This window comes from Anabrus simplex, chromosome 1 (genome assembly GCF_040414725.1).
Source record: "Anabrus simplex isolate iqAnaSimp1 chromosome 1, ASM4041472v1, whole genome shotgun sequence".
NCBI classification, from domain to species: domain Eukaryota; kingdom Metazoa; phylum Arthropoda; class Insecta; order Orthoptera; family Tettigoniidae; genus Anabrus; species Anabrus simplex.
In genome coordinates, this window is record NC_090265.1 from 26,365,545 (window position 1) to 26,391,816 (window position 26,272).

At 38.7% G+C, this 26,272-nt stretch overlaps 1 protein-coding gene across 2 annotated transcripts in view; it reads left to right on the forward strand.

The window, feature by feature from the left end:
* Positions 1 to 24,525, forward strand: part of LOC136883508 (zinc finger MYND domain-containing protein 11) — a 313,597-nt gene extending 289,072 nt beyond the window's left edge. For both annotated transcript variants that reach the window (XM_067155881.2, XM_068229918.1), the window contains exon 15: positions 23,618 to 24,525. The gene's annotated coding sequence lies outside the window, so the exon portion shown is untranslated. The remainder of the gene's footprint in view (positions 1 to 23,617) is intronic.
* Positions 24,526 to 26,272: the final 1,747 nt, after the last annotated feature.

Below are 26,272 nucleotides of genomic sequence, written 5' to 3' on the forward strand. Positions count from 1 at the left end.
CTTTCCAATGGGTTGACATTACGTCAAATGAAATCATAAAGACGGTCTCAAAATTATCTAATTCTAAAAGTATGGACTGTTATTGGCTGTCCAATTACATTATTAAACAAACAATACATCTGATTTGTGGACCACTAGCGTTTAGTATCAATAAATGTTTAAAGATTGGATTTTTACCGAATATGCTTAAAATTTCAAAAGTTATTCCGGTCTTCAAAAGTGGTGACAAACATCTTCCCCACAATTACCATGCAGTATCAATTGTTCCCATATTATCTAAAATAATTGAATCGGTTATTTATAGTCAACTTAGTAACTACTTTGAAAATCATGCCCTCTTGTCTAGTAATCCATATGGATTCCGACAGGGTAAAAGTACTACCTCTGCAGTTCTGGAAATTGTCAATCAAACTTTAACAGCCTTTGAAAATAGGAAAATGGTTTCTCTGGTTTTATGTGATTTGAGTAAAGCATTTGACTGTATAGATCATGATATTTTGTTGGGAAAACTTCAGTATTATGGCATAAATAGTCCCACTTTGGATGTAATTAAGATGTATTTAAGTAACAGATGCCAGTTTGTTGGAATTAGAAATAGACACTCCACATTGAAAGATGTTATTACAGGCATTCCACAAGGATCTGTACTTGGCCCATTTCTCTTTAATGTTGCTGTTAATGACCTACAACAAAATGTTATGTCACAATCAGTTGTATAATATGCAGATGACACAACACTAATCAACATGCATCAGGACGTATTAAATCTGCAAGAGATGTCACAAGAAGCTCTTAGGACTGCAGTAAAATAGTTTTCATGTAATAAACTACTCTGCAACAAGAATAAAACCCAACATATTCTGTTAAGATTGTCCAATAATATAGAAATTCAGTTAGTCAAGCTACCGGGTATTCATATTGATACCAAATTATCAAGGGTTATGAATTTCATGTTGTTGGTCCGTATTGAACTGAGAATAACATATGAATAGTAACACAGTAAAGGTTTCCACCTATTCAATACTAATATGTATTTACAATATTATAAATTACATGGGACTAGTTTCGACCCACCTAGGGGTCATCATCAGCCATATTAAAGCATACATAAGTTTTATGTCAAATCCTAAAACATGTTATTTTTAACTGTAATAATTTATAAAGTGAAGTGTGGTAATGAGATGAGAATATTAGTATGGTACAGGTGAGTAGTAATTAATAATAATACGAGAAATATATATACAAAGAAGTTTGGAACAAAGTACAAGTGGTGTAAAAATATAAACTCATGGATATCAGTAGTCCTCGTACTAAAGAATACAATGTAAAATAATACATATAAACATATATACAAGTATGTACAAAGTCTGGAGAGTAAAAAGTGATACTCTATTTAATGCCGAGTCGGCTTGACATTGCTCAGCTTAAGCATAGAATTAGGCATTTGGTGTATTAAAGCTGTGTTGACTGTCTGCGTTGTTGATTGTTGGACGTGAAGTTATTTTTGAATTTCTGGTTAGGAAGAAGGTGGATACTGCGCGTGGATGTATTAATTCTCAGTTCTTAGCGGAAACCAAATTGGACCTGTTAAAATGGAGAAAGCCGGTAAAAACAAAAAACGGAGATAGGAAATGGTTAACATAAAGTGAAAGGACGCTTACCTAGCGCTGCGGTGTGTGTAGTATAGCTGATGGTGTGCGACTGGTGGTGGGAAGTGAAATGTGGGCAGAGGGGAGGGCAGGCGCGTGCGGGTTAGGAGGGGGTTAGGAATAGTGGGGGTAGGAGCCTTAAGGCGGGGCTGAAGGGTGTGGGAGAAAGGGTAATTGTCTCGGAAACGTACCTTTGATTAGACTTAGGATTGAGTTTTGGTTGGCTGCATTATTGTTTCTGAGGAAAGTGATGAATAGATCGAAGAGTGTGTTGGGTTTCTCTGAGATTTCATTGAGATTGTGACTGCGTTGAAGTATTGGTCTAGGTGTATGTAGTCATTTTTCATTATGTTGAGTAAAGGGCCCTTGTTTGCTAATTCGAGGATGTCCATGTCCTGTTCGATATTGGTGAAATTATGGTTATAATCATGCATGTGTTGGCCGATGGCTGAAAACCTGTTGTATTTTGTTGCGTTAGTGTGTTCGTGGTATCTGGTATTGAAGTTTCTTCCGGTTTGTCCGATGTAGGATTTTTCACAGGTGTTGCATTTGATCCTATACACTCCTGATTTAAAAAAACTGCTGGTCTTGTTGATGTGTGAAGTATTGTGTAAAACGTTCGTGTTATTATTGTTGGTTTTGAAGGCTATTTTAACGCCTTGTTTCTTGAAGATATTGGTTAACTTGTAGATATCATTGTTGAACGTGAAGGTGGAAAATGTTAGAGGTTTAGTTACTTCTTTTTTGAGGGTAGTTTTAGGGCGATGTTTGTGTTTATTGATTATCCTTTCTATAAAATGATTGCTGAAGCCGTTGAATTTTGTCATTCCGCGGATTATGTTTGTTAAGTTCGTTCTTTAGATCTTTCTTGGACATAGGTATGCTGAAGGCTCGGTGAACTAGCTTATTGTATGTGGCTCGTTTGTGGGACTGGGGGTGCACTGAATCTTGGCGAATGGTGGAGGCTGTTTGAGTAGGTTTTCTGAATATTTTATAACTGAAATAATCTGAGTGTCTAGTGATAGTTAAATCTAGGAAGTTGATTTTTTTATTTGATTCGGATTCTAGTGTGAATTTGATATGAGAATCAATAGTGTTGAGTTTTAAGAGGGTGGTGGGAGGCGTTAATTGATTTCTCATTCATGATTACGAAGACATCGTCAACATATCTGGCCCAAAAGAGAATGTTTCCGAATTCATTGTCAATTTTGGTGTATTCGAGGAAGTCCAGGTATATTTCTGCCAAGATGCCTGAGGCTGGTGACCCCATTGCCAAACCATCTTGTTTATATATGACATTGTCGAAAGTGAAAAAGTTATTGTTGACGATTAGTTTTAATACTGTGATAAAGTCTTGTATCTCTAGTTTGCTTAAGTGGCAGTTTTTGTTTAAATTGTTTTTAATTATCAGAATTAATTTTGGTACTTGTATGCTTGGGTACATGTTCACAATATCGAAAGAGTGGATGGAGTAATCCGGTTGCAAATTGAAATTGTTAAGTTTTTCTACTAGCTCTGATGTGTTTTTAATAGACTTTTTGGATAAAAATTGATAATTTTTTCTTAAGAAACATTGGATGAATTGTGATAATTTGTATAAGGGGCTTGATCTATAGTTGATAATTGGGCAGATGGGAACTCCAGCTTTGTGTATCTTGGGGAGAGCTTTAGCAGTGGGGAGTCCTGCGTTCATATGTATGAGTTTGGATTTTTCCTGTTCAGTAAATAAAAATGAAGTATTTTTGAGAGTTTGTTTAAGTAGTGTTTGAATTTTTTGTGTGGGGTCTTTTTTGATTATGGAAAAGGAGCTGTCTGTGAAAAAGTTTTTTGTTTTTTCAATATATACTTTTTTATCCATGATAACTGTTGCATTGCCTTTGTCAGCTTTGGTTACAATGAGTTCGTTGTCTTTAATTTTCTTTTTAAGGACGTATATGCGCTTTTGTTCAGCTATTTTTTCTCTATTATTGAGGTTATTTGCAGGGTTGGTTAGGTTGGAGAGGATATTGTTCAGTTTCCTTTTAACATCGGTTCTAATTTCATTTTGCGTATCTTCCGGCATTTTGCTAATGGCTAGCTCTGATTCTGTGATCATAGTAGCGGCTATGTTGAGGTTGTTCAAACTGGGCCAGTTGTGTTTCAGTCCTTTGGATAAGGTGGATTGTTCAATATCACTTAAGGGCGTGTTTGATAGATTTACGACCGCTGGATGAAACTGCGAACAATCGAACGTGTTTCTGTTGGAGTTTCTAGTTTGAATGTTATGTAGTTGGGAGTTTATTAGCCTGTTGGGTTTATTCTCCAAATTTGACTGTTTTTTTGGCTAGTTCATGGAATAATTTGTTCTCTACTTGTTGATAGAAAAGTGTTCAATGTGCGTTTGAAAGTAGTTTAGTCGCTGCGAGGTGAGCATCATATAGTTTCTGATTCAAAAAAGATTTCTTTCTATGCAAGAATTTAATTTCATCTCTTAACCATATTTTGTTGGTTTTGTTTTGAGTTTTGATGGTTTGAGGTGAAATCCGATGTTTCTTTTTATTGCTTCTTAGAAAATTAGGTGTCAAGTTAAGTGATATACATTGTTTTAGGAAATCAACGTCTTTGCGTAGTTTGGCTATCTTTAATTTTAGGCCTAGATATTGAAAGGCTTTCTGTTTTGCCTGGTAGGCTAAATCATCAACGGTTATGAATTTCATGTTGTTGGTCCATATTGAACTGAGAATAACATATGAATAGTAACACAGTAAAGGTTTCCACCTTTTCAATACTAATATGTATTTACAATATTATAAATTACATGGGACTAGTTTCGACCCACCTAGGGGTCATCATCAGCCATATTAAAGCATACATAAGTTTTATGTCGAATCCTAAAACATGTTATTTTTAACTGTAATAATTTATAAAGTGAAGTGTGGTAATGAGATGAGAATGTTAGTATGGTACAGGTTAGTAGTAATTAATAATAATACGAGAAATATATATACAAAGAAGTTTGGAACAAAGTACAAGTGGTGTAAAAATATAAACTCATGGATATCAGTAGTCCTCGTACTAAAGAATACAATGTAAAATAATACATATAAACATATATACAAGTATGTACAAAGTCTGGAGAGTAAAAAGTGATACTCTATTTAATGCCGAGTCGGCTTGACATTGATCAGGTTAAGCATAGAATTAGGCATTTGGTGTATTAAAGCTGTGGTGACTGTCTGCATTGTTGATTGTTGGACGTGAAGTTATTTTTGAATTTCTGGTTAGGAAGAAGGTGGATATTGCGCGTGGATGTATTAATTCTCAGTTCTTAGCGGAAACCAAATTGGACCTGTTAAAATGGAGAAATTCATAACCGTTGATGATTTAGCCTACCAGGCAAAACAGAAAGCCTTTCAAAATCTAGGCCTAAAATTAAAGATAGCCAAACTACGCAAAGACGTTGATTTCCTAAAACAATGTATATCACTTAACTTGACACCTAATTTTCTAAGAAGCAATAAAAAGAAACATCGGATTTCACCTCAAACCATCAAAACTCAAAACAAAACCAACAAAATATGGTTGAGAGATGAAATTAAATTCTTGCATAGAAAGAAATCTTTTTTGAATCAGAAACTATATGACGCTCACCTCGCAGCGACTAAACTACTTTCAAACACACATTGAACACTTTTCTATCAACAAGTAGAGAACAAATTATTCCATGAACTAGCCAAAAAAACAGTCAAATTTGGAGAATAAACCCAACAGGCTAAAAAACTCCCAACTACATAACATTCAAACTAGAAACTCCAATAGAAACACGTTCAATTGTTCGCAGTTTCATCCAGCGGTCGTAAATCTATCAAACACGCCCTTAAGTGATATTGAACAATCCACTTTATCCAAAGGACTGAAACACAACTGGCCCAGTTTGAACAACCTCAACATAGCCGCTACTATGATCACAGAATCAGAGCTAACCATTAGCAAAATGCCGGAAGATACGCAAAATGAGGTTAGAACCGATGTTAAAAGGAAACTGAACAATATCCTCTCCAACCTAACCAACCCCGCAAATAACCTCAATAATAGAGAAAAAATGGCTGAACAAAAGCGCATATACGCCCTTAAAAAGAAAATTAAAGACAACGAACTCATTGTAACCAAAGCTGACAAAGGCAATGCAACAGTTATCATGGATATTAAAGTATATATTGAAAAAACAAAAAACTTTTTCACAGACAGCTCCTTTTCCATAATCAAAAAAGACCCCACACAAAAAATTCAAACACTACTTAAACAAACTCTCAAAAACACTTCATTTTTATTTACTGAACAGGAAAAATCCAAACTCATACATATGAACCCAGGACTCCCCACTGCTAAAGCTCTCCCCAAGATACACAAAGCTGGAGTTCCCATCCGCCCAATTATCAACTATAGACCAAGCCCCTTATACAAATTATCACAATTCATCCAATGTTTCTTAAGAAAAAATTATCAATTTTTATCCAAAAAGTCTATTAAAAACACATCAGAGCTAGTAGAAAAACTTAACAATTTCAGTTTGCAACCGGATTACTCCATCCACTCTTTCGATATTGTGAACATGTACCCAAGCATACAAGTCATCATCATCATCATTTCCCTTTATCCAGCTGTAGCCGGGTAGGGGCAAATATGGTTCCTCTCCACTTTCTTCGGTCTTTCCACCACTCCTCCTCCAACACTGTGTCCCAGTCCAGGTTTCTTTCTATAATGCTGCGTTGGATGGTATCCTTCCATCTCAATCGTGGTCGTCCACGGCCTCTCCTTCCTTGGATTTGCATTTCCATCACCTTTTTTGGCATTCATTCGTCGCTCATTCGCTTTATGTGCCCAAACCATCTTAGTCGGCTCTTCTCTATTCTATCATTTTTTTTCCACTCCAATTTCTTCCCGGATTTTCTCATTCCTTATTTTGTCTCGTCTACTCTTCTGTATCATACTCCTCAAGAATTTCATTTCGGCTGCCTGTATTCGACTCTCATCCTTCTTTGTCATTGTCCAAGTTTCTGCTCCGTAAGTTGTTATGGGTACGTAATACATCTTGTACATAGTATCCTTTGCTTCCACTGGCACATCTTTGTCCCATAACATATTTCTTACACTATGATAGAAACAACTTCCAGCTTGAATCCTTTTACTAATCTCAGCATCCAGTCGAGCATTCTCCATTAATTCACTCCCCAGGTATTTAAACGTTTCCACTACTTCCAGGGGCTTGTCTGCAAGTCTAATCTGACCTTTCCCTTCTTTCTCCCCTCTAGTCATAACAAGAGTTTTACTCTTTTCTACACTTATTTTCAATCCACATTCTTCAATCTTCCCATTCACCACATTCAATTGTTCTTGAACCTTTCTGTCGCCTTCTCCCCAAATCACAATATCATCTGCAAATAACATCATGTTCATTTCTCTTCCTCCATATGCTGCTTTTGCTGTTCTCATGATGTCATCCATTACTGTTGTAAACAGGATTGGTGATAGAACACTTCCCTGTCTCAGCCCACTATTTATTTTGAACCAACTTGTCCTGCCAACTTGTGTTTGCACGCAACAACAACATTCCTTATACAATGCCATGATCATTTTTATTAATCCCTGTCCAATTCCTTTTTGCACCAGACTGTCCCAAACTTTCGTCGTAGGGGCACTGTCATAGGCCTTTTCAATATCAATGAATGTCATCACCATATCATTCCTGTACTCCCAATGCTTTTCCATTAGTTGTCTCATAATGAAAATGGGCTCTATTGTTGATCTTCCACTTCTGAAACCAAACTGATTTTCCTGTATCTGCTTCTCAACCCTCAACCTTATTCTACTTTCCAGTATCCTTTCCATTATCTTAGCAACATGGGATATTAGAGTAATTCCCCTGTAGTTCTTCAAAACTTTCTTATCACCTTTCTTGAAAATTGGGATGATTATTTCTTTTTGCCAATCCTCAGGGACCTCCTTATTCTCCCAGACATTCCTGAGAACCCGATATGTCCACTGCAGGCCTACAGCTCCAGCTGCCTTTATCATCTCCACTGAAATTTCATCTATTCCAGCAGTTTTTCCATTCTTCATCTTTCTTACTGCCATTTCAATTTCATTCATTGTAATTTCTTTATCCATTTCTTCGTCAACTAATTGCCTTTATTGGTCGTCCATTGAATGACTGTCATCCGTTCTTATGTTCAGAGCTTCTGAAAATACTCTCTCCATCTATTTCTTATTTCTTCTGGCTTTGTTAAAATTATGCCACCTTCATCCTTCACAAATCTGGTGTTTACTTGATCTCTCTTTTTGTTTCTTAAGATACCATACAGTAATTTCTTGCTGCCCTGTGTATCATCTCTCAATTTCTGTGTGAATAAGGCCCAGCTTTTCCTCTTTTCTTCCTCCACTACTTTCCTGGCCAAATTCTTTGCCTCCACATATTTTCTTCTACTTTCTTCAGTCTTAGATGTTTACCATGCTTTCCATGCCATTTTCTTTTCCTTCACTTTAATCTTTACCCTATCATTCCACCAGTGTGTTTCTTTGTCTTTCACATTTCCTTATGTTCTACCAACACCTTTTCTGCACATCCAACCAGTGCTTCCTTAAATCTTTTCCATTCCTCTTCAACATTCCCCACCTCTGTCCTGGGTACCAAGGGTATTATTTCCCTTTGAAATTATTCTTGTATGCTTTTCTCCTTCAACTTCCATACTTTAATTCTTTTCTCTCTTCTTAATTGGGGTTTTTCAATCTTTCCAACTTTCAATTTTCCTATCACAACTCTATGATCTCCACCAAAGGCTTCTTCAGGCATGGCTGTTACATCTACAAGGTTCTTCCGGTGTTCTTTCTCTTTTTTCTTAAGTTGTGACTGCCGGTCGCTCCCGCTCGAGCCAGACTGATGCCCTCCTCCCAGGCGCGCTGGTTTTATAACATCATGCCAGTGCGTGTAAAGAAGAAAGTACTGCCCGGGAGGGGGCGTCAGCCGGATTCACGCGGGAGTCGACCCGCAGCCACGAAAGGCGAATGCCTTTCCGTGCACATTTATTTATTATAAAGACATACAGTGGTAACAGAGATGTATAAGCATACAGCATCGGGCCTCGGCCCGTTCTCAAGGTATACAATGTAACAGTTGAATCAGTATATACAGAAATCTGGTCACACATCAAGTTCCTATCACAAATTTCCCGCAGGTAGCAGGTAGGGACCCTCTTCTGAGGCAGCCTTACCCAGGGAGTGGCGCCCCTGCCTATGTGAGTCCCAGAGCACACTGACCGGGTGTGTAACATCTGGTATGGGTCCCAGCTCAGGGTTACGAGTGAAGACCTCAACGGCATCTACGGCGGAGAAGGTGGACTTCGGTACAGCGGAGATGGCTGAAGGGGCATACCCGTAGCGTCTGTACTCCAGAGGAGCGGCTACGAAAGGCGTCTGTCTCCATGTTAGGGGCGGCCTAATTTTGAACCTGGCAGTAGGTATAAAATGCCTTTGGGTGTGGCGAGCCCATCGTAACAATAGCCTATATGGACAAAGCAGATATGGTGCCAAGCATACAAGTATCAAAATTAATTCCGATAATTAAAAACAATTTAAACAAAAACAGCCACTTAAGCAAACTAGAGTTACAAGACTTTATCACAGTATTAAAACTAATCATCAACAATAACTTTTTCACTTTCGACAATGTCATATATCAACAAGATGGTTTGGCAATGGGGTCACCGGCCTCAGGTATCTTGGCAGAAATATACCTGGACTTCCTCGAATACACCAAAATTGACAATGAATTCGGAAACATTCTCTTTTGGGCCAGATATGTTGAATATGTCTTCGTAATCATGAATGAGAAATCAATTAACGCCTCCACCACCCTCTTAAGACTCAACACTATTGATTCTCATATCAAATTCTCACTAGAATCCGAATCAAATAAAAAAATCAACTTCCTAGATTTAACTATCACTAGAAACTCAGATTCTTTCAGTTATAAAATATTCAGAAAACCTACTCAAACAGCCTCCACCATTCGCCAAGATTCAGTGCACCCCCAGTCCCACAAACGAGCCACATACAATAACCTAGTTCACTGAGCCTTCAGCATACCTATGTCCAAGAAAGATCTAAAGAACGAACTTAACAAACACAATCCGCGGAATGACAAAATTCAACGGCTTCAGCAATCATTTTATAGAAAGGATAATCAATAAACACAAACATCGCCCTAAAACTACCCTCAAAAAGGAAGTAACTAAACCTCTAACATTTTCCACCTTCACGTTCAACAATGATATCTACAAGTTAACCAATATCTTCAAGAAACAAGGCGTTAAAATAGCCTTCAAAACCAACAATAATAACACGAACGTTTTACACAATACTTCACACATCAACAAGACCAGCAGTTTTTTAAAATCAGGAGTGTATAGGATCAAATGCAACACCTGTGAAAAATCCTACATCGGACAAACCGGAAGAAACTTCAATACCAGATACCACGAACACACTAACGCAATAAAATACAACAGGTTTTCAGCCATCGGCCACCACATGCAAGATTATAACCATAATTTCACCAATATCGAACAGGACATGGACATCCTCAAATTAGCAAACAAGGGCCCTTTACTCAACATAATGAAAAATGACTACATACACCTAGACCAATACTTCAACGCAGTCACAATCTCAACGAAATCTCAGAGAAACCCAACACACTCTTCGATCTATTCATCACTTTCCTCAGAAACCATAATGCAGCCAACCAAAACTCAATCCTAAGTCTAATCAAAGGTACGTTTCCGAGACAATTACCCTTTCTCCCACACCCTTCAGCCCCGCCTTAAGGCTCCCACCCCCACCCCGCCCCAAGCCACCCCCACTCTTCCTAACCCCCTCCTAACCCGCACGCGCCTGCCCTCCCCTCTGCCCACATTTCACTTCCCGCCACCAGTCGCACACCATCAGCTATACTTCACACACCGCAGCGCTAGGTAAGCGTCCTTTCACTTTATGTTAAGCATTTCCTATCTCCGTTTTTTGTTTTTACCGGCTTTCTCCATTTTAACAGGTCCAATTTGGTTTCCGCTAAGAACTGAGAATTAATACATCCACGCGCAGTATCCACCTTCTTCCTAACCAGAAATTCAAAAATAGCTTCACGTCCAACAATCAACAACGCAGCCAGTCAACACAGCTTTAATACACCAAATGCCTAATTCTGTGCTTAAGCTGATCAATGTCAAGCCGACTCGGCATTAAATAGAGTATCACTTTTTACTCTCCAGACTTTGTACATACTTGTATATATGTTTATATGTATTATTTTACATTGTATTCTTTAGTACGAGGACTACTGATATCCATGAGTTTATATTTTTACACCACTTGTACTTTGTTCCAAACTTCTTTGTATATATATTTCTCGTATTATTATTAATTACTACTCACCTGTACCATACTAACATTCTCATCTCATTACCACACTTCACTTTATAAATTATTACAGTTAAAAATAACATGTTTTAGGATTTGACATAAAACTTATGTATGCTTTAATATGGCTGATGATGACCCCTAGGTGGGTCGAAACTCGTCCCATGTAATTTATAATATTGTAAATACATATTAGTATGAAAAGGTGGAAACCTTTACTGTGTTACTATTCATATGATACCAAATTAAGCTGGGAAGTACATGTCAATCATGTCTGTAAAAAGATATCACAGGTCTCATATCTTATGTGGAAATTGAGGGAATTAGTAACAGCAGACTATTTGAGAATGGCATATTTTGGACTTTTCCAGTCCCATATTTCATATGGGCTTCTATTATAGGGACATTCATCTGATGTCCATACTGTATTGCTAATTCAGAAGAAGCTTGTACGTGTAATGTGTAAAGCTGGTTCTTCTGAGCACTGTTGTCCCCTTTTTATCAGGCTTAAAATATTAACAGTTATAAATCTATATATTTTTATCTCATTTTTGTATGTTAAAAACCATCTGAATGAATTTACCATCAGGGAAAACATCCATCAACACAATACTTGTAATAAGGGTAATATTGATGCCCCAAGACATAGACTTGTGAAAACAGGTAACTAACAAAAAGGAAATAGTATAATATTTTTTAATAAATTACCATTCTCTGCACAGGATGTGTCCATCAATAATTTTAAAAGAAAACTGTATAACTGGATGTTGGAAAATCCATTTTATGAAGTAAAGGAATTCTTAGAAATGAAAACTGTTAATATTGACTTTTAATAACTGTATATAGATAGTAGAAATAATACTGTAGTATTGGATGACAAAACCTATTTCATATAAATGATCAATGGTGAATAAATATTCTTATTCTCATTATAGTGACGCGCCTAGTTTCAGCGACAGCTTTCTTAGCCTCAAACTTGGCTATGGCATATCTTTCCCTGTTCTCTGGAGTCTTTTGTGAAATCCAGTTTCTACAGTAAAACCTCGTTAATTCGAAGTCGCTGGGACTAAAAAAATCGGACTTTGAATTACGTGATTTCGAATTAACCGCCAATTCGCAATTCAGAAGTACCAACCCTTGCCGCGTTACGAAATATTCTAAGGCCTGTTACTGCATGCAGTTAACCTTTATTCACAGTTTATACCTTTCAAATGCCATGAAGAAAGAACTGTTTCCAAAATGTATCCAAAAAGGTGCATTTACAGTTTTCAAATAATGCACTTGGATAAATCACTGATGAACATAACCTCACGCAACGAAAGAAAAAAAATCACAATTCAAAGACGAGGATAAATTATGCTGGTTCCCCTGTGCAAATGCATTATTTTTTGGATATCTGTACTGTTTGCATTTTCAGATGCTTTGTACTGGCATGGAAAGTGCCCGACGCCCTTAAAACATTGTAGCTTATCGAAGTTTTCTATGACGAGGGGATGAAGTTTCTCGCTTCCATGTGCATTGCGATTGCAACGCACTACAATGACCCCCATCCCCCACCCTTGTACGATTCTCCGGCTGGCACTTTCTCCTTTAAAACCATAAGAGCGTTTGGGCTCGCATTAAAATAAAGCAATGCAGTTTCATCGGCAATTACAGTATTGTTCGGTGCCTACAAATTTATTATATGACCCATGCTTTTCGTCAACTGTCGGCATCGCCAGCATTCGCGCATTCTGTTTCCCCGCACACTGCCTGTTGCGTGATATTACGGTGTTCCTTTAAAAGATACTTTTCTTTCTTGAGGAGATTGGTTGGGATTGAATCAACCTTTAAAAGGTTGAATGCAAAAGAATTCCGATTTCATTCAACTTGGCAATCATGAAACGCACTGTAGACCCACCGAAGTGAGTGTAAATGCGGAACACGCGTTCTATTATGATGTGGATAAATTTAGAGTTGAAGTTGCCCTGTAACATACTATTGTTTTAAAACGTAAAGGCAGTTTCGAATTAAAAGTCTGAATTTTGGTAATGGGGCCGACATTGTACTTCGAATTACGAGTTATCCATATTTCAAATTAAACAATTTAAATAACATGCAAAACTGTATCTCATGTTTCCGGGAACGAGAGCTTCTTCGAATTACGTGGGATTTTGAATTAACCGATTTTGAATTATCGAGGTTCTACTGTATATGCCTTTTTCTTTTCATGCACCTTTTCTTGGACTTGAGCCGTCCATAACCAAGTTTGCTTGTCTACGGTGGGAACTAGTTTTGTTGTACCCAGGGTTGCTGTGGCGGTTGCAGTGACAGATCTGCAGAATGTGGTCCGCGTGTTGTCAATCGCATTCAGGTCGACGGGAGGTAAATTTACACTGGCTGCTAGGGTCCCTTTTTGGTCTTGATCTTTTCAGGGGCATTTATCCCTCCACTCCTACAATATTTACAGATCCTTAAGTCTGCCATGAGTAGCTTATGTTGAGGGGCTACACAGTCAGATGGTATGACCACATCTAATACTTGTCTGAGGTCACAGCGTCAAACAAGGATAAAGTCAATTTGGCTGCTATAGTCACCACTAGCGTAGGTGATGAGGTGGTTGATGCGCTTTTTGATAAATGTGTTACCAATAACCGAGTCATTTGCCTCGGCAAAATTCAAAATTTGAGTACCATCATCATTTTGGATACCACAGCCATTACCACCATGGCAGCTATAACCATCCTTGGTGTGACCAACATGGCCATTAAGATCATCACAGCCGGGCTGAGTGGCTCAGTTGGTTGAGGCGCTGGCCTTCTGACCCCAACTTGGCAGGTTCGATCCTGGCTCAGTCCGGTGGTATTTGAAGGTACTCAAATATGTCAGCCTCGTGTCGGTAAATTTACTGGCACGTAAAAGAACTCCTGCGGGACAAAATTCCGGCACCTCGGCGTCTCCGAAAACCGTAAAAGAGTAGTTAGTGGGACGTAAAGCAAATAGCATTATTATTAAGATCATCACAGAGAAGTAGAAACTCATCTTGAGGACACGCTGAAACATTGCCTTGGAGCTCCTGCCAAAACTGTTACTTTTTTAGCCAGATCGTGGCGCATGTGCAGAGAAAACCGAGTTTAGAAGACAGTGTATCGATAGTAATTGACACATGGCGGTCTGAATAGCGCTGAACCTCAGCAACTCTATCTCACAGGCTGGCGCAGACAATGATGGCAACACCATTCCTGTTGGATGTAGCATGGTAGATCAGTTTATAGCCATCTCTGATGTCACGAGATTTCTGGTCTTTCCAACATGTTTCTTGCACACATGCAATGTCCCCTTTCCGTTCTTTCAGCATCGCTGCTAGTTCGTAACTGTATCCGGTAAGAGTCCCAATGTTGAGCGTGGCGATACGTAAATGATGTTTGCATTGAGCTAGCTTCTTTTGATGGTTCCGCTCTTGAACCAGTAGTCCTTGTCCATTTGTCATGGCAGTCAGGCGAGGCCGACGCGCGTCCCTTCTGGGGGATGTCCTAGCATTATCCGACAAAATTGACATAGACATGATTCATGAATTGCGATGAAGTTAATGAAAACTGAGAAAATTTCACAAGTTCTTTACAGAACATGATGGCTCCTGCCATAAGTAACAATGATTCATTCAGATTTCTGCTCTTCAGATGGTGGTGACATTTTTGCTTGACTCTTTCATGATTTATATTATTATTGACTTAGAGCGGTGACAATGTAGTGCCAATATCCCGAAAACAATTTGGTTTAGGGCATTAAAACATGGTTTTCGGTGTCCCAGGGACACACACCAAAATTTGTTCCTCTCATCGTAAGACTTAAAATGAGCTTTTTCTCTTCCTTGCACAAGAAGTTCAATTTTTACCCAATAGGCTATGATATTGTGGTAAAGGGCCTAAATCAAGGGCAGAAGCTGAATTTGGAAAAATCCTTTCCTAGTGCCAGTACGCACATTTCAGCATCGGTTTGCTGTCGATATTTGGGCCGGCATTGTTGGTGACTATTTACTTGGGCTGCATGTCGTTCCTCCTTGTTTGAATAGTGAGGAATGCTACTGTTTCATGGTGGAATTGCTGCCTGGATTATTGGAAGTTGTTCCTCTGGGTATTCGGCAGTGAATTTGGCTGTGCCACCCGCCGTGTCTCACACAGCACTTAAATTATCATTATTCCAGCGAGATGGGTAAGCCGTGGTGGGCGAAGTAAATGGCCTCCGCGCTTGGCCAATTTAACTCCCATGGACTTTTTTTGTTACATGAAGAACAAAGTAGAAGGGAAAATATTGAACATTTCCTGTAATCAAACCATTGGGCGTAATGTTTCTTTTGTTCAGTATTTCATTCCGTTTACAATGTCGTGAGCAAATGAGTGCACAATCATGTGACACCAGTGTTGCATCTTCGCGCATGTTAAGTAATAAAGAATGTTACTGACACCAACAGACGAGAGGAGAAATGATCAGATGCATCGTGTTCTTATTTACTGTGTATTCTTACGCATTGTGCGCGATTACGACTGCTTAGTAAACAAAGTGTAGATATTGCCCGCAAGAGACAAAAGCCATTCTGCGCGAGTCGAACAAAGAAACTCTTTTATTCGTGCCGAACATTATCACCCCACTTTCTCTGAATGACAGCAGCAGGCAGCGGTATGCGCTCTGGCACAGTAAATGCGGTGAGTTCATCAATTTGAATTGTATGCCCAGAAGTAACAAAGTAACCTCATTTTCTCTGACATTTCGATTACGACATCTTTCTTTATATAACACGAAGAGCATCCCTGATTTAGATACACCCTATGTACAGAGATTAAAGAATTTCCCCTTTATCCTGAGTATTGATCATCTTGGACTAATTGGTGTAAACACATTTACAAGGTGCTTTAGCTGGTGGTGAACCACGAAACTCTTGCTTCTCCTTACTACAACTTTATAATATACTAGCTTCTCGCTTTTCTAGATTTCCACTTCCGGTTCACCTTGCTTCTTGGAGTTGTGATTAGTTTAGTAGGTGGTGTGCTAGTTAGTTTAGTATGTTTATATCAAATGGACTTAAAAGCTTTAATTGCTTATTCTTCTGTTACTCGTATAGGGATTGTACAAGAAATCTTCTATGATACTCCACTTCAGCTCAATTGTTTGGTCCAGTAGCATCTTCGGTGCTCCTCAGAGATACAGTGATCTCACATTCCAGATGACTTGCGCTTTATATAATTATTTCTTTCTTGATTTGTTTGTCCACTACCATTGTCCTTTTCCACGCCATGTTTGTCTTCATTAATCAGTCCGGCTTTCTTGTGTTGAAGTTTCGAGTTTTTACAGAGTGGGATGTTAGCCCTATGTCCAACTTCTTCCAGGCGACGGGTGAATTTTATTTAATGTTTTCCTCCCTTAGACTTTGGGGAGCCAACCCCACCTACTACAAGGCAGCGGTATCTTCACCAGAGCTCCCGTCAGCCGCCACATTTCCAGGTTCCTGCTGGGCCTTCACAGTTACCGAAACGGTCACGGGGCACACATCTCACTAGGCAATTCCTTAGGAGAATACATAATTTACAAAATGATTGAAATACAATACTAAAACCTATAAGTACAGTGTAAAGATACGTTTCAAATTTCAGGTGTTTAAGGATTTTAACAAGATTTAAACCTAAATATTTATACATGTCTAAATAATTTTGAGTGTGATTTATAGAATCTGAAGATTCTGCCAAGAACGAAATATGTCATTCTATTTTTAATTAATCTCTTTTTCAGGTACAGTTGTGTTATAGGCTGTTTTCTTTTTCAGGTAGTTTTTAAATTTATTTATTCTTGAATTAGTTTCAACAGACCGAAGAACCTAACACAAATTATTTGCCATATATTTTGATATTTTTATCATGTTCGCAAATTTTCTTGGCTTCTCACGCACTGAATAGTGTTATACCACTTGTGCTCCATCTCACATTGTCGCTTACTGAACGGTAGAATTTGTCAATACGAATCAAACAATAACCTTGCTCGTCACTGCGCGATGCCTGTACACCAAGCAGTAGATAGCGATAACAGACTTCGGAACGTTAGAAATGGCTGTGATTTATGCGGCGCGAGCTGGAATGAATGTATATTGTACTTTGAACCTTACTGTCAAATGTTACATCAACTATTCCCGTTAATATAGTTTTGGAGCTACAGTAGTTTCTACCATTTCACTTTTTGCAGGTCCATCCATTTCTTGGTTCATTCCCCCTGACACCCTGTTTAAAAGATTTTGACATTGAAAATGATGAATACGTTTGGCGAAAGACTGGGAACATGGGGCAGGCGCAACTGGAGAAGAGGAACCCTACAGATCGTTCACTTCCCTCAACCTGTTCCTCAATGCCTGACATGGGAAAGCTGGAAAGCAGAAGTGAGCTTGTCAGGGGCTAACAAGAAATAGATTTAGAAGAACTAGGACGATTGATTGATTGATTGATTGATTGATTGATTGATTGATTGATTGATTGATTGTGTGGCATCCAGAGATTCCTGATGCTTATGATGAGATAGGGAGAGGGTAAAACCCATTGTCAACATATAGCCTACTCCTGTTTGAATAATACGAAGGGGTCTGCAGAAGGCTTAACATCCCCATCCGGTGAACAAATCACTTTAAAGAGAGTAACACGCCCAGAGTCCATACAAATACTGCAGAGGGTTTGGCATGTAATCTAATGACAAGAAATAATTTCTAATACAATTATTGTATTCCACCACTTCTCGTACCTTGGCGGCTAACCATGGTGTCAGACCACATAGACATGACACCTTAATGATCGTGGCCACCTGGGTGGGCTATTGATGAGGTGAGAGCCAATCTCTTTGAAGATGGTAGTGTATGAAAAGGTGGAGTCTTGTCCTTGACCCTCCGAGTTTTCTGTTGCTCGGCTTCCTTCATTCAGCAGTCTCTGTTTTCCTTTCAGTGTTCCCATTTTTCTGTATATGGCTAAATCAGGAGTTTTCAAATGGCGGCCTGCAGGCCACAAAAAATGCGGGCCACGAGGGCTTTTTAAAAAAGTAAACAAATTTGAAGAAAATTTACAATACCAAAAAATATTTCATAGATCTTTCAAAAATATATTAATTTTTATACCCGCTATAGACCCAAGTCGGAACTAATTCATTCTTTAATATTACAGTAGAAGTCCGCTGTAGCGAGTACGGCACATAACGAGAACTCCGTTATAGCGACGACATTTTCCTGTCCCTTCAAAATTCCTATATTAAACTGTGTATCGTCCTTCGGTTACAGCGAGAACCCTGTCACTGGCGCATCCGTTATTACGAGTGATTAAGCGCGCACGATTTTTTCCGTTACCAATATTTATGCACCCCAGCGATGATATTGCATGCGATCGATTACCTTCGGCATCGTTTCCTCGCTATGTGCACTAGCGCTTTCTCTCCCCGACATTCGAGGGCGATGTCGGAGTCGATTAGTAATATCCATCGACAGTTGTTCCGTAAAGAAAATTCGAAATGAAAGAGAACATATTTTCGTAATAAATGCGTAAAAAACTTGTCCGATAATGGTTGCTAACTCGTTAAAATTAAGGCTGACTAAACGACTTTTGAGGCTAAATACTGCAATTAAGTAAGAATGGGATACACCTTGAGATATGGCAGAGTACTTAATTGATTTCAGAGGTTAGTTTATATTTTGTCGTGTCTGGTTAAATTACGGAAAGGCTATTATGAAAATTTATAGCGAGAAAGGTATAATTTCTCTAATGGTGCTTGAAGTGTGTTTTCATCATACGTATTGTACGGTTAAGTTAAGATACGTGACACTGTTTGAATAAGAAAACTGAAACGTTTGCAACAAAATGCTATCGATCATCTTCGGTACGGTATAGTTTTCTCACTTTGTGCATTTGCAAGCTCTCTCGTTGACATTCAAAGGCGATGTTGGAGTTTCTTAGTAATACCCACTGACTGCTGTTCTCTAAAGAAAATTCGAAATGAAAGAGGAAAACACGTTTTCGTAATAAATGCGTAAATAACATGACTGATAGCAGTTGTTAACTCGTTAAAAATAAAGACTGAAGTAAACGATATCTTAATGTTATATACGGAAATTAAGTAAGAATGTGATACACCTCAACATATGGCAGAGTACATCACTGATTTCAGAGGATATTTCATATCTTCTCGCGTCTAGTTACGGCTATTTACATGTACATTTTTCGCGAGGAGGTTAATTCTCTACATGCGTTTCAAATGTTTTCATGATAGGCTACATATACGGTTAGGTTAGGTGACGCGGGTTGAAGAAGAAAGCTGAGGTGTTTGCCACAGAAATCTCTGTAGTGATACCGTATTTCTCCGAATCCAAGACTTTTTTCCTCAGTAAGTTAATGGATACCACTGGCAACTACCGCGGTAACCACGCTGCTTCTTTTCACACGCACACAGAACTCGTTGACAATAAATGACCGCCTCTTTACTACACATCGCTAGCCGCGAATCGTTGGACATCCTCTTCGAACATCGCATGTCCACGCTTTTTTCGGTTGGGTGGCGCTCATCTCTACTGTTACCCAGTCGGCCCAAGGAAAATCAAATGGGCAGACGCCTAGTTGGCTGTCGCCTCCCCTCTCCACTATGTACTCGTGCCTAATCAAGGGCGTGGACACCTCTTATTCTCCAACCTCCATCCGTGATGAAATTCGCCTTAGCGGAACCTTTGTTGAAGCGGTTCTTCGCCTCCAGGATGGCTTATCAGGACAACCTTCTCCAGACGTCGTCGCCTTCTTCCGCTTTCCAGGCCCACCGATTGGCATAATCGAAAACGGTATACGTCTCTATGATGCTGACTATGCTGCGGTCCCTACTCTGGAGCATCTACTACGGCAAATGATTTCCCTTACTGACTTCCCCATCTCTCCGACCATCCCTCCCACCGTTACTCACTCCTCACCCACGTTTACTACTACTACTACTACTACTACTACTACTACCACCACCACCACCATCACCACTTCTGTCCATTCTGCTCCGTCTACTTCCACCTGCACTGTTACGTCCATTCAACCCTCTTCTATCATGTCTGCACCCGTTATCTCCCTACCTGCTAGTTCGCAGTCGCCCCCTGTCCCCTTCACCGATGCCACCGCCGCAGCTCCGCCACTCTCCCCCAACACTGAAGACACCTCCGTACCAGCTTACCACCGGCTTTCGTCACCGAGCTGTGTCATCCGTGGCCTGGACCCTGCCTTCACCGAGCAAGACATCCTGGCTGAACTGACCTTCGCAGGCGTCCCTGCCCGTCGAGCGCTACGCATCTTTAACTCCAGCGGCCCGACTTTCATGGTTCGTCTCCAACTCTCCTCTGCAGCCGAAGTCGACCATCTCATCACCACCGGCGTTCGTTTTCGCGGGCGAACATATCGAGTGGAGCCTTCTCACTCCCCACCCCGCCCCGAACATTCCCCTCCTCTTACCTCTTCTCGTAGTTCGCCGTTTATGTAATACGCTTATGTACATATCTGTAAATAAATGTCACTTTCTGTAATGCGCACCCGAGATACATCAGTCTTCAATAAAGTCAATTGTCCCCTCTTCCCCTGCTGTTCGTAGGGGTTTGCCTGCTCAGGGTGCTTTGGGGGCTTCGCCCTGGGTCCCGGGTTGTTGTGACGGTGCCCTTACGCTAGATTCATTCACTCTTTTCCCCCTCTGGTGTGTACGACACACCCCCCCTCCCCCCTAGATTATAACTTCTCCACCACTTCTTTCCTCTACAAGGCCGAAGAGCTCCATAGTTGAGCTGATGGCCCGCCCCTCCTTGTTTGAGGAGAGGAATGAAATAACTTGTTTTCGCTTCACTTTCGATTCGTTGGAATTCTTAGAAAAGCCATGGCTATTCAGTGGCAGTATCATAACGCATCTATTGTACTTGACGCTTCGTAAAATTAAGGTTTATAGACAGCAGGAATATTTTCGTGATGGATAGTCGTATTGTAAAGATACGTGGAAAAGGTATTGCCGGCCAATTTTCAACGGGTTCTAGTCGATATTATGATGCCAATTATAAGTTAATGTTTATTAAACACACGGAAATGTAGAATAATTGTGCAACCGCAAGAAAATACGGCATAGGCCTAACGAAAGCCAATATTTGGCATTAGCGTGAAGACAAAGAGCTAAAACAATGCGTACTGTACAAAAAATGCATTCAGTGGTCCGCAACAAGGACGCTTTAAAGAAGTCGAAGATGACATTGTGAGGTATGTGCACGAAAAACGCAAGGGCGGAATGGCCATACTGTGGCGCAATAAACTCGTTCGTTGACTTTCAACGTTCGCGATTAGGCTAATACATCGCTAGCCGCTGAATTTGGCCGAACCCGACAAGCGAGATGTGCGTGTAGCGGCAGCCGGTTATATCTGACGCTGCGTAAAAGTAACAGTTTTATAGACAGCAAGAGTAATTTCCAGATGGATCGTTGTATTGTAGAGACGCATGGAATAGGTATTGCCAGAAAATTTTCAACGAGTTCTCTTCGGTATTATGATGCCAGTGTTGAGTTAATGGTCCTTAAACCCGTGGAAATAAATAATTGTGCAGCCGCCAAAAATTAAAAAATACGGCGTGACGAAAGTCAATGTTCGGCGCCTAAAAATAGTCTAAAAATGCGTATGCCTACTGTAAGACAAGGCATTCATATGATTTCACAAACTTCTTTTTGAGCCTGATTTAAATTTTTTAAAGGAAAAAATGGGGTTCATCTTGGATTCGGAGATATACGGTACTATATTTTTTTTCAGAATGAAATTAAACATACACTTTCACGTACTATCGGATTACGAAAAATAACAAATGAGTAAGCCGTTGTGTTGCTATCATCTACGGAAACGCAAGTTTTGAACAAACTGATTGCCGTTTCATACCGATTTTAAAGTGCATGAAGGGTTTTCCGACTTTTATACAAAAATTGGATATAACGACAATCCGTTATAGCGAGTAAATGTTTTGCTGTTATGAATTCTCGCTATAATGGACTTCTACTGTATTTCTTATTTTTACATATTCACTTGGAGTGAATAGGTTATTTTTTATTTAAAACATTAAAATCCATACTTAATTAGCCCTCACGAATGCCATTGCTAGGTCTTAGCCATTATGAAAATTGCTATGAGATACATACCAAACTTGAACTCCATGTCAACCTCACTGTGGACATTTTATGCAACGTAGCATGCAATGAATACAAAGAAATATTTAAATTGCCATTGGTAGCTGCCTCTGTGGATCAGTGGTCGAGTGTCGGCCTCTGGATCCCAAGATAGTGGGTTCAACCTGGCAGAGGCAGTCGGATTTTTGAAGGGCAGAAGAAAGTCCATTCGACACTCCATGTGATGTAGAATGCTAAATGGTTTATTTTGTCACCTATTCAATAAACCATTTAGCATCCTACATTTAGTATCTTCAATACGGACAACAATGATTTTTATCACTTGCAACTCCATGTGATGTCGACATGTAAAAGATCTCTGATGACACATTTGGTGTTTACCCGACAAAATTCATTAAATCTCGGCCATAGACGCCCAAGAGAGTTTCGGTTTACTCGGTCTGCCGTCTAGTAGGCCTAGAGTAAAATGGAACATCGAAATTGACAAGTAGACGGCCAGATGATGTCAAATTGAAATGTCTGCATATGGTAGCTGAGGCCATGTGATTATTATTATTATTATTATTATTATTATTATTATTATTATTATTATTATTTATTATTATTATTATTATTATTATTATTATTATTGCCATTGGTGTAAGAAGCCATTTCAAATCTTCGTTCTCCTCTTGTTGTTAGTACCGGCTGGTTACACAATTCTGCACACTTGAAGGAATTTTCAGGGAAGTACTCCTGGAAGTACGTTGCTGGGATTTTAGGTTCTTACAGCTGTATGTCATTGTCCCCTTCACACTACTCCCAACAAACTGTCCTTCTTTAAGTTTTATTTTGACTGCACTCTCTATCTCTATCTCTCTCTCTCTCTCTCTTAGTCATTTGTCAAATATTAATTCAAATGAACTGACGTTGTTGTGCTCTTTTTCCAAATTCAACTGTTCTGGGTTTAATAGTGTTTATTTTTACTCTTTTATGCAATTGTAAAATAGTGTTTTAAGCAATTCAAATTATTAAGCCTTCATTTCAGTTGAACTCTGCATATTATCTCATACTGATACTTCTGTTCTACTTACAGAATTTTACTAAAATTAGCCTGTTTTTAAAGTGTGGCCTGCGATCGTGCCTAAGGTTTCCAATATGACCCTCGAGCCCCTGCAAATTGGAAACCCCTTCGCTAAATAAATCATTTGTTTGGGTATCTTCTGTCATCCCTGAAAGTTTGAGTGTTGAAATTTGTTACACCTGCTATAAGTTGTGTATAATACGTCTATCTTTGTAGTCAACTTGTGAATTTTTGAAAGGGGATTCCACTTCGCCATACTGCAGAAGGCAATGAATGTATTTGTCTTTCTAGGTGTGGATGGTGATCTGAGCTCCTTGCAGAGAAGACGTGAAGCATACTCTAGAGCGATGTTCCTGGTAGAAGGCCATTGTACAGTAATGCCCCAATTCAGCAAAACAGAAGGGACCATTTTGTTTTTTAATAAACTGTAGGTAGTGCACAGTGACTAGTGTATGAAGCCTGTCTGGATGGCGTTGTGAGTCGCCGGGACCAGTGCCAATACAAACAAAGCTCTTTTATCTAGTTTTTCACTATAGACAAGCTTGTTTGGTCGGGGTGTTACTGTATGCATTTTGTTCTGATAAGAGAAATGAAGTTATTTTTCAAACTTGTTGAACATTTGATTGTGCTGTTACTTATCAGACACACAGAGGAGATAGATGGGCTTATTCAGTATTCATTCAGCAGCAACCAAAGTCACTGTCTCGTATTTTATATATTTTGCCAACAGTTTTTGACCATTGATAAATCTGTTTACCACAAGGCTGGCCGACACTTGAGCACAGTATTTATTCTGCGACAACAGAATTCCATGTTCCTTTGTTTTATGTGCGATTGAGAAACGAATGTATTGTATCGAGAAAGAGCATTGCATTTAATTAGTAATTATGTACATATAAGAATATTTGTGTTGACATGATAGTTGATAGAAGAGAAAGTTACGTAATATATATAGAATTAAATATCGCAAATATTTTACAATTTATAGTACCAGTTGTGTATACAAGAATTTTGTTATGTCTTTTAATTCTGTTTTATTTTATCATTCTTGACGATCCCATTGTTACTTGATCTTGCATTCTTTTTTTAAATTTGTAATTCTTGTATCCTTTCAAGAAAACAAAACTTTTGAACTGCATCATTCATAATATGTTCGTGAATTTGAGTTGTGTCAAAATTAAATTATTATTTATGAAATATTTTCTGTGAAAATTGTTTGAAAAGTTATTTTCTTCAATCCTGAAATATTGTCAGCCAAATAAAGGAAATGTATGGTCTAATGTGAAACGTTTCTTTAGTAGGGAACACGATTTAAGGGCATGAAATTCGAACATAAAAATGAGAATCGGATCAGGATAAAAATCTCACTATTTTATAGTATGGTTCAAATTACCTTTTGAAATAATAGGAATAAGTGTTCAACAACTAGCAGATGACAGAGCCATAAGCTGCTTGCTTGCTTACTTACTTACTTACTTACTTACTTACTTACTTACTTACTTACTTACTTACTTACTTACTTACTTCAAATATTTCTGTTTTTAGTCATCAAATCCAATTTAAGGACAGTTATGATATAAACTAAGCCAGTTGAATGTTCTCAGTATGGCAGTTAATGTCCATCCTCAGCCTAATTTATAAAAAGACACTTGCTCATAGTTAAAGATACAAAATCGATAGATGTAAATTCCACCATTGTAAAATGTAGAAAATTTTAATTTTATTTTGCTTTAAAATATTTCTGTTGTACAGAAATATCTTTCATTATGTGTGTTTGCAAAAGGATATTCTCCCTACCTGTAATAGATAAATCGTATGGATATTGGTCCAGCAGTACTTCTGTCTCCTCTTCTTACCCTTGTGATCAGTCGTAGCATTATATTATTACTATTTTATATGTGACATTAAGTATTATGAGTTTTGTTCACTTAGTATTTGGTGGGAACAATAATCTTGAAAGAAAACCAGATAAGTAGTTTATTTTTCTTTTCTTATTGCCTTTGGTTGTTTTCTTGTATCTTAGAAAACTTTATACCTCTGCCACATGAAATAATTTCTCAATAATTATTCTGAAACTCGTTTAATAAGAGGGTCTCCTGGTTCAGAGCAGACTTTTCTTCCTTGCATTTTGTTGGTAATGCTGAAGTCTCCAGAACAAACATGGCAATGGTTAGGAAGTCTCACTTCTTTCATTGCCCATGTCCAGGAACCTCCTGGGTAGGGCACTAAGCCACTGCTACACAAATCAATCGTTCTCCACGAACTCCAATCAGCTAATACAGACACTCCTATTAAACCCTGCTATTAATTGTACATAATTAAAGCTAGAGCGGAATACTTCTCCATAGCTTATTGGACTTTTATTTATTATTATTATTATTATTATCATCATTATTGCGTTCTCACCACTCTAACGGTTTGCCTTGTTTATGTTCAAAATCAGCGCTTCAGTTTGTTTCCATTTCACTCCCCTTTGATTCCACAAATTAGAATAGTGGTAAAGGAAAGCATATCATGTCGTCGTTGAACATATCTCATCAATATACCTACATATTTCATGAGGAAGTACTTAACATTCTCCCTCTAGAAACATAGGAGCCAAATGTCCAATTAAAATGCTTAAAGAGTTTAAATATGAAGAGTCTAAATATTCTCTTTACCTCCATATGTCTTCTTCCAGTAACCTTCTCAATCTGGTCCTCCCCTCCCTTCCTCTTGGTCTCTCTTCCATAATCTCCATTACAAGTCTCCTTGCTTCCATTTGATTGTTTCAACTTCCATACTTCTGAGAAATTTAATTTCTGCTACCTGGAGGTTGCCATCCAAGTCTTGGCAAATTTTACATAGTTGCTAGTTTTTTCAATGAAATTGCTGCTGTTGTGCTAGAATCTTTATAATATCTCATATGTAAGGAAAAAAGTGGTTTTTGTTGGTAAGGGGCAGAGA